Source organism: Triticum dicoccoides, chromosome 2A (assembly GCF_002162155.2).
Source record: "Triticum dicoccoides isolate Atlit2015 ecotype Zavitan chromosome 2A, WEW_v2.0, whole genome shotgun sequence".
NCBI lineage: Eukaryota > Viridiplantae > Streptophyta > Magnoliopsida > Poales > Poaceae > Triticum > Triticum dicoccoides.
This window is the reverse complement of record NC_041382.1, coordinates 415,313,510-415,324,202: the sequence shown is the minus strand read 5'-3', so window position 1 is coordinate 415,324,202 and position 10,693 is coordinate 415,313,510.

Here is a 10,693-nt window from a genome sequence, read left to right as displayed (position 1 = left end):
TTTCTAGGCATTTAATGTGCATAATTGAAATTTGAACTACAAGCACATGCTCCAGTGCACCAAAGTTTGTTGAAAAGTCACATGTGTGTCTTTGGGTGAATTTATAGTTCCCATGCAAGAAATGGGAATTAAATTCAAACATCTGGGTGTCGTGGCTCGGCCGGGAACATTGAGAAACTTGGTTTTTAAATTCCTGGAAATTCAAAACTAGCTTGAAAATCATGAAACTTGGCATGGTGTCATTTCATGGCACCAACATGCTATGCTAAAAAAATTGGCCACATTTGGACAAGTTTTTGGGGTATAAGCTTCTTGTAAACCGGAGCTTCTCCGAGAAGGCTCGTGGTTCCCGAGGGGGGACGTGTCACCTTTGTGTGTGAAATGATATACGCTGCTTCCCCCTCTTGATTTTTTTTACAGAGGCAACATAGAACTATATGAGTATCATGCTAAATTTTGGAATTATTACGGGTTCATTTGGACTTTCTTATACATTAATTGAATTTCTTTTCATTTAATGTGCATAATTGAAATTTGAACTACAAGCACATGCTCCAGTGCACCAAAGTTGGCTGAAAAATCACATGTGTGTCCTTGGGTGAATTTCTAGGTCCCATGCAAGAAATGGAAATGAAATTCAAACATCTGGGCATCGTGGCTCGGCCGGAAAGATTGAGAAACTTGGTTTTTTAATTCATGTAAATCCAAAACACGACTGAAAATTATGAAACTTGGCATGGTGTCATGACATGGAACCAACATGCTGTGGTAAATTTTTTGGCCGAATTGGGACAAGCTTTGGTAGAAGCTTCTTGCAAACCGAGGCTTCTCTCAAGAAGGCTCGTGGTTCCGTGAGGGAACATGTCACCTCCGTGTGCGAAACGACATACGTACACTGCCTTCTCCCGCCTTAATCTTTTTACATAGGAAGATTAGACCAAATAGAAGTATCATGCTAAATTTTTGAATTATTCCGGGTTCATTTGGACTTTCTTATACATTAATTGAATTTTTGGGCATTTAATGTGCATAATTCAAATTTGAACTACAAGCACATGCTCCAGTGCACCAAAGTTGGTTGAAAAATCACATGTGTGTCCTTGGGTGAATTTCTAGGTCCCATGCAAGAAATGGAAATGAAATTCAAACATCTGGGCGTCATGGCTCGTCCGGAAAGATTGAGAAACTTGGTTTTTTAATTCATGTAAATCCAAAACACGGCTGAAAATTATGAAACTTGGCATGCTGTCATGACATGGCACCAACATGTTGTGGTAATTTTTTTGGCCAAATTGAGACAAGCTTTGGTAGAAGATTCTCTCAAGAAGGCTCATGGTTCTGAGAGGGAACGTGTCACCTCCGTGTGCGAAACGACATACATACACTGCCTTCTTCCGCATTAATTTTTTTACATAGGTAGATTAGACCAAATAGAAGTATTGTGCTAAATTTTCGAATTATTTTGGGTTCGTTTGGGCTTTTTTATACACTAATTGAATTTCCGGGCATTTAATGTGCATAATTAAAATTTGAACTACAAGCACATGCTCAAGTGCACCAAAGTTGGTTAAAAATGACATGTGTGTCCTTGGGTGAATTTCTAGGTCCCTTGCAAGAAATGGGAATGAAATTCAAACATCTGGGCGTCGTGGCTCGACCGGAAAGATTGAGAAACTTGGTTTTCTAATTCCTGTAAATCCAAAACACGCCTGAAAATCATGAAACTTGGCATGGTGTCATGACATGGCACCAACATGTAGTGGTAATTTTTTTGGCCGAATTGGGACAAGCTTTCGTATAAGCTTCTTGCAAATCGGAGCTTCTCTCAAGAAGGCTCGTGGTTCTGAGAGGGAACGTGTCACCTCCGTGTGCGAAACGACATACACTACCTTCTGCCGCCTTAATTTTTTACACAGGTAGATTAGACCAAGTAGAAGTATTGTCCTAAATTTTGGAATTATTCCGAGTTCGTTTGGACTTTTTTATACATTAATTGAATTTCCAGGCATTTAATGTGCATAATTCAAATTTGAACTACAAGAACATGCTCCAGTGCACCAAAGTTGGCTGGAAAATCACATGTGTGTCCTTGGGTGAATTTCTAGGTCTCATGCAAGAAATGTGAATGAAATTCAAAATCTGGGGGTCGTGGCTCGGCTGGAAATATTGAGAAACTTGGTTTTTTAATTCCTATAAATCGAAAACACGCCTGAAAATCATGAAACTTGGCATGGTGCTGTGACATGGCACCAACATGTTGTGGTAATTTTTCTGTTCGATTTGCGAAGGCGCACACATTAACAATAAAAAAGTCATTCTGGAACAAGTGTTGTCACGTTACAAATCGGAAACACAACTATTATTGAAACCGTGGGCGTTCTACTTACCAATTATGTGCCGCCACGCATCCCCTTTTTTATTGGTTAGGAGGTGCCGTGCAGGGTAGCTATTTGAGTACGGGAGGCGTGCGATCAGACCCCTGCGCGTGTTCATCGAGAGGAGAACCCTTTGACCTCTATCCGCCGCGCACCTCCCTCCCAACGTCTCCATTAATGGCGCCCAAGACCCTATTTCACGGCATGGCTATGTCTCATTGGACTGAGATTTAAGAGAGAAAAAAGAAAATCTAAAAAAGAAAGTTCTGCATGGATCTTGATGTAAGATCCGACAAACCTATATAGCATCGAATGCGACTTATAGCAAGACTGATGAATATAAGGACGATGACAATGCATAATAATTGTCTTACATATTTAGGAACATAATTAAGAAATCCACATGCGGCAACGCTCGAAATACACAAGGGCAAAAGAAGAAGGAAGACAACAATCTGGCTCACTGATCTCTACTTTCTGATGCATTGATGCAGGCCACAGGAACTAGTCTCTGCGGTCAGCGAAGATGAGCTCTTTCTTGTCCTCAAGATGCTGCTTGAGAGCATCGACAGATTCCTCTAAGCTTAATGCATGAAAACAATAAGAGATTAGCTCAAGGAGTACTAAGAAAGGTGCTAACGGCAGTGGGACTCCCGCAGGTAATAAGAAGCTAAAAAATGAAGCCCATGTCTTTGAAATCCAACGATCGTAATGCCTATAAAAATGGAAAATGAAAGAGCCAAAGTAATGAGAACCTTCCTTATTCATTGCGGGTTGGTTATTCGTCAGCACGGCTTTCACTTGGAAAAATAGGAGATTTAGTTCCACGCTTTGATTGGTAGCAGAAGGGAGGGCGCGTTGCCAGCCTTCATTTTTCTTGGATATTCAACACAATACTTTCATTGCGGGACCTATCCCCGAACAACCATTGCTTTTCTTCCGCGGTTTCTTTAGTTTCTTATTGATTTGATTGAAGTTTAGGGAATTGGATGGACTGGTGTCTTTGGATATTATTCGTCCTACAGGGTATCCAATCAATTAATCCTCCAAACCAACTAAACCGGGGAAGCTAAAGCGGAAATGCAATTCTCGGGTGAGGGAAGGGGGAAGCTCCAGGAAGGCTTCGCTCGCTCGCTCAAAAAGCTCTAACGCTCGACACGAAATCTGGTATAGCCACCAGCCTAGATAGAACGGGCGGGGGAAGAAAAACTAGGAGCGAGCCACATTCAAGAGGGTTGTCAGGACAACTTGAAGTAGGGACAACTTGAATACTCCGCCTGTGTCTAATCATCCACTCGACCAGCCAATGAAACGAATTGAGATGAAAGTGATTGAAAGTTATCTCCCGTAGAAGGAGCTATGTTTGTGGCGCTTCCCGTGGGATGCGAACATGTTCAAATTGCCCCTAAAGAAGATCAAAGATATGATTAAAGAAGTAATGGCTAAAGAGGAGGAAAATAGATACAAGCCTCCGGGGTGGGGGAATGAGATGCTGGGAGATGGGAGTTATTGGTGGATTGAGAGGGGAGCAGATGCGTGGGCTAGTTCAATCTTTTTGCTTACCCAGAGTTGGGAACTCTGAATAGTTGTTTGAATACCGACTGCCTTCCTTGCGCTTCAATTCCTCTTATCCAATCCAACTTCCCCTGGGAGCCAAGCAGAAAAGCAAGTCCTCTAGTTATGGATGCAGTCCTAGGCAATCTCTTTGCTTGCTGACATAAACTTTCAACATAGATCAAGTTGTTTTTTAGGAGTTTTACCTCTTCTTACTTCTTGAAATCAGAAAGACAAGCGCTTACCTCCTTCCTAGCAACCTACATATCTGTCTGCTCAAAGCACCTCTAAGGTCTCGCTTGGATAATCAACTCTTATGACCCACACAGGAGAGGGTTTTCCCCAACCGTTCATGCCTCTCGGCTATGAAATAAAAGAGCCCATTCATACCAGCTACGATCTTTCCCTGCTTAGAGGATCCAGCAGTAAGGGACCTACCTATGGCCAGTAAAGAACCCACCTATGGTTGGCTCCTCGGACAGCTTTCGGAGCTTCTGCTTCACCGGTGTAACACAAGTGGTTCCTGGGCTTTAACTAACTAAGTGCTGGCAGTGATTTTAGGTTGGTTTCATGGTTTCTTCATTCTTGTACCCTGTGTTAAGCATATAGCTAGCGTTTCTGGTGAACTTCACTTCCACCAGCCTTCTGCGCTTGATGCGCAGCGTGGCATTCTCGTCCATAAGTTTCTCGACGATGACGCCGGTCCTCTTCAACAAGTTAGTGGTCTCCTCCTGCTGCTCCACACTTCCGACGATATTCGCCCTCAGTAGGTCGCGCTTGGCCCGGAGCTTCGCATTGCTCTCATTTAGTTGTCGGATGACGCCGGTAGCATGTTCAAACGAGGCTTTCATGTCATCCTACACCCTCGCCCAGCCGGAGATCTGATCCATATGGCTATGGACGATCGCATGCATGTGCCTGTAAGAGTCCTTGCCTGCCCGCGAGACATTTTCCCAGGACACCGTGGTGCGGGAGGACATCTTTGATGCATTCGCGGCGCGGCGGGACATCTCTTCTGCTTCCGCGATGCGGCCGGACCAGTCTGCTGCATCGACGGCGCGGCGGGACCTCCATGCTGCTTCGGCGGCATGGCGGGACCTCTGTGCTGCTACGGCAGCACGGCGAGACATGTCAGCTGCTTTCCCCGTGAGCCGGGACATCTCTCGTGCTTCTGCTTCCATGCTCTCCTCTCCCTGGTGGCAATCTCTCGACCAAAACTCACGCTGGCCATGGCAGACGCAAGGGAACGATGATGAATGATTTGTTTGTTTTTGTGGACGAGGAGTTGAGGAGGAATGTGCAGTCATCTTGGAATAGTAGTATTTATAACCGAGTACTAATACGCTCCTAAGTGGGAAACCGTTTAAGTTTTGATCGGTGTGAACAGGTTTGCAATTAAATATAGCATGGTAGCAATTTGGAATGTGACAGGACGCAGGCTCAAAATTTATTAATGGTTCTAAGTGCGGTACTATTCCTGGAAGGTATAACGTGGGCACGCTTTCTCGGCCGCGTACATGGCGTTTGCACCATAGGGTGCACCGCAATAGGCAATGTCAGCACACGTCTTGTTCCAACAACCGTGCGCGCTCGTTATTACCATCACGCATGCTTATTTTAAATAGAATGTGTGCCCATCTAGCGCACACACGTTGATCTATCTAACTATTTCTGTTTGTTGTGGCTAATCGCAAATAGTTCATCCGTGTGAAGTGTATGCCATCAATCACAAACACTTTGATCTGGCTGACCGTTTCTGTTCTGTTGGCTAATCGCAAACAATTTAATCCTTCTAAAGCGTATGCCCTCAATCGCACACACCTTTATCTAGCCGCCCGTTTCTATTGTTCCTTCTCATCACAAACAGTTAATTCGAGTGAACTGTATGCTGTATATCGCACACACATTCATCTGGCCGCCCGTTTCTGTTCTTCTTCCTCATTGCAAATAGTTAATTGAACTGAATCGTATGCCCTGCATTGCACATGCAACTAAAATCAGAACCGTGTTTGATGCATCCGTCATCGCAAGCGTTTTGCACCTTTTTTGACGGTTTTTTCACACCACTATTTGCGATTAATGCATCGCACACAGTTTCGTTGAAGGGTCTCTGATCGTAGTGTCGTGTTAGCATCATCCTGCAGTAGTGTTTGCATTCAAACACAAATTATTAATATTGCACAAATTTAGGGGGAGCTCTTGCTTATCACATACTTCTCAAAGCGACGATGCATATCATTTATTTAATCATTTGTCGAAGCTTTGATCTATATGTTGTTGGGAAACGTTGCATGAAAAACAAAAAATTTTCTACGCACATGCAATGATCTATCCAAGGAGATGCATAGCAACGAGGGGGAGAGTATGTCTATGTAACCTCGTAGACCGTAAGCAGAAGCATTTAACAACGCGGTTGATGTAGTCAAACTTCTTCACACTCCAACCGATCAAGTACCAAACGTACGACACCTCCGTGTTCTGCACACATTCAGCTCGGTGATGTCCTCTGCCTTCTTGATCCAGAAAGATGGTGAGGTAGTAGATGAGTTCTGACAGCATGACGGCATGCTGATGGTGATGGTGAAGTGATCTCCGCGTGGCTTCGCCTAAGCACTAAGAAAATATGACTGAGGGTGTAAACGATGGAGGGGGGCGCCTCACACGGCTAGGCAATTGTCTGTTTTGTCCTAGGCACCCCCTCCCACATATATATAGGTGGGAGGGAGGGAGGAGCAGCCAAAGGAGGTGCCCAAGTAGGAGGAATCTTACTTGGGGCCCCTCCCAAGCCACATCCCCTCTTTCCTTATTTGGAGTGCGTGGAAAGGCAGGGGAGGGTGGCCCCCTTCCTTTCTCCCATGAGAGGGAAAGGCAAGAGGGGCTAGCCCTCCCCTTTTTCATTCCCTAGGGCTGGCCAAATAAGGGAGGGCGTGCACCAGCCCCTTGTGGGTTGGTCTGTCCCCTCCTTTGGCCCATAAGGCCCATAACTTGCCGGGGGAGCCCGGAAATCCTTCTGGTGACCAGATTCCTTCCTGGTATGTCTCGAGACACTTCGGCATCCAAATCCGTCATCCTATATATCAATCTTTACTTCTCGACCATTTCAAGACTCCTCGACATGTCCGTGATCTTACCTGGGACTCCGAGCAACATTCGGGCACCAAAACATATAACTCATATAACACTATATCGTCAACGAACATTAAGCGTGCAAACCCTGCGGGTTCGAGAACTATGTAGACATGACCGAGACACCTCTACGGTCAATAACCAATAGCAGAACCTGGATGCCCATATTGGCTCCTACATATTCTACGAAGATCTTTATAGGTCAAACCGTTATGACAACATACGTGATTCCCTTTGTCCATCGGTATGTTACTTGCCCAAGATTCGATCGTCAGTATCTTCATACCTAGTTCAATCTCGTTACCGGCAAGTCTCTTTACTCGTTCCGTGATACATCACCTTGTGACTAACTCCTTAGTCATTTGCTTGCAAGCTTATGATGTGTATTACCAAGAGGGCCCAGAGATACCTCTCCGATACTCAAAGTGACAAATCCTAATCTCGATCTATGTCAACTCAACAAACACCTTCGGAGATACCTGTAGAGCATCTTTATGATCACCTAGTTAAGTTGTGATGTTTGATAGCAAACAAGGTATTCCTCCGGTATCCAGGAGTTTCATAATCTCATAGTCGAAGGAATATGTATTCAACATGAAGAAAGTAATAGCAATAAACTCAACAATCATTATGCTAAGCTAACCGATGGGTCTTCTCCATCACATCATTCTCCTAATGATGAGATCCCATTATCAAATGACAACACAAGTCTATGGTTAGGAAAACGTAACCATCTTTGATCAACGAGCTAGTCTAGTAGAGGCTTACTAGGGACATGATATTTGTTTATGTATTCACACATGTATTTAAGTTTCCGACCAATACAATTCTAGCATGAATAATAAACCTTTATCATGAATAAGGAAATATAATATAAAATAACAACTTTATTATTGCCTCTAGGGCATATTTCCTTTAGTCTCCCAATTGCACTAGAGTCAATAATCTAGTTCACATCACCATGTGATTTAACACCCATAGTTCACATCGCCTTGTGACCAACACCAAAAGAGTTTACTAGATTCAATAATCTAGTTCACATAGCCATGTGATTAACACCCAAAGAGTATTAAGAAGTGATCATGTTTTGCTTGTGAGAGAAGTTTAGTCAACAGTTCTGTCACATTCAGATCCATATGTATTTTTGCAAATTTCTATGTCTACAAAGCTCTGTATGGAGCTAGTCTAGCTAATTTCTCCCACTTTGAGTATGTATCTAGATTGAGACTGAGAGTCTTCCAAATCGGCGTCAAAGCTTGCATCAACATAACCCTTTATGATGAACTCTTTATTACCTCCGTAATTGAGAAATATCTCCTTAGTCCTCTTAGGTAACTAAGGATAATTTTGACCACTGTCCAGTGATCTACTCCTGGATCACTATTGTACCCCCTTGCCAAACTCATGGCAAGGTACACAACAGGTTTGGTACACAACATGGCATACTTCATAGAACCTATGGCTGAGGCATAGGGAATGACTGTCATTCTCTCTCTATCTTCTGCCGTGGTCGGGGTTTGAGTCTTACTCAACTTCACACCTTGCAACACAGGCAAGAACCCTTTCTTTGACTGATCGATTTTGAACTTCTTCAAAATCTTGTCAAGGTATGTGCTTTGTGAAAGTCCTATTAAGCATCTTGATCTATCCCTATAGATCTTGATGCCCAATATATAAGTAGCTTCACCGAGGTCTTTCATTGAAAAATTCTTATTCAATGCTATTCAGAAATTCTATATCATTTCCAATCAATAATATGTCATCCACATATAATATCAGAAATACTACAAAGCTCCCACTCACTTTCTTGTAAATACAGGCTTCACCATAAGTCTGTATAAAACCATATGCTTTGATCTCCTCATCAAAGCGTATATTCCAGCTCCGAGATGCTTGCACCAGTCTATAGATGGATCGCTAGAGCTTGCACACTTTGTTAGCACCTTTAGGACCGACAAAAATTTCTGGTTGCATCATATACAACTCTTCTTTAATATCCATTAAGGAATGCAGTTTTTGACATCCATTTGCCAGATTTCATAATTATAAAATGTGGCAATTGCTAACATGATTCGGACGGACTTACGCATCGCTACGGGTGAGAAAGTCTCATTGTAGTCAACCCCTTGAACTTGTCGAAAACACTTTTGTGACAAGTCGAGTTTTGTAGATAGTCATATTACCATCAGAGTCTATCTTCCTCTTGAAAATCCATTTATTCTCAATGGCTTGCCGATCATTGGGCAAATCCACCAAAGTCCACACTTTGTTCTCATACATGGATCCTATCTCAGATTTCATGGCCTCAAGCCATTTATCAGAATCTGGGCTCATCATAGCTTCTTCATAGTTCATAGGTTCGCCATGGTCTAATAACATGACTTCCAGGACAGGATTATTGTACCACTCTAGTGCTGAACATGCTCTATTCGACCTACGATGTCCAATAGTAACTTTATCTGAATTTTCATGATCATCATCATTAGCTTCCTCTTTAGTTGGTGTAGGCATCACCAGAACGAATTTGTCTGATGTGCTACTCTCTAATTCGAGAGAAGGTACAATTACCTCATCAAGTTCTACTTTACTCCTACTCACTTCTTTCTAGAGAAAACTCCTTCTCTAGAAAGGACCCATTCTTAGCAACAAAGATCTTGCCTTCGGATCTATGGTAGAAGGTGTTCCCAATAGTTTATTTAGGGTATCCTATGGAGATGAACTTCTCCGATTTAGGTTCGAGCTTATCAGGCTGAAGCCTTTTGACATAAGCATCGCATCCCCAAACTTTAAGAAATGACAGCTTACGTTTCTTGCAAAACCATAGTTCATATGGTGTCGTCTCAACGGATTTAGACGGTGCCCTATTTAACGTGAATGCCACTGTATCTAATGCATAACCCCAAAATGATAGTGGTAAATCGGTAAGAGACATCATAGATCGCACCATATCTAATAAAGTAATGTTACGACATTCGGACACACCATTACATTCTGGTGTTCCAGGTGGCGTGAGTTGTGAAACCATTCCACATTGTTTTAAATGAAGGCCAAACTCATAACTCAAATTTCTGCCTCCACGATCAGATCATAGAAACTTTATTTTCTTGTTACGATGATTCTCCACTTCACTCTGAAATTCTTTGAACTTTTCAAATGTTTCAGACTTGTGTTTCGTCAAGTAGATATACCCATACCTACTCAAATCATCTTTCAAGGACTGAAAATAACAATACCCACCGCGTGCTTCAACACTCATTGGACCGCATACATCGGTATGTATTATTTCCACTAATTCATTAGCTCGCTCCATTGTTTTGGAGAACGGAGTTTTAGTCATCTTGCCCATGAGGCATGGTTCGCAACTATCAAATGATTCATAATCTAGTGATTCCAAAATCCCATCTACATGGAGTTTCTTCATGCGCCTTACACCAATATGACCTAAACAGCAGTGCCACAAGTATGTTGCACTATCATTATTAACTTTGCATCTTTTTGCATCAATATTATCAATATGTGTATCACTATGATAGAGATTCAATAAACCATTCACATTGGGTGTATGACCATAGAAGGTTTTATTCATGTAAATATGACAACAATTATTCTTTGACTTAAATGAATAACTGTAGGATCGA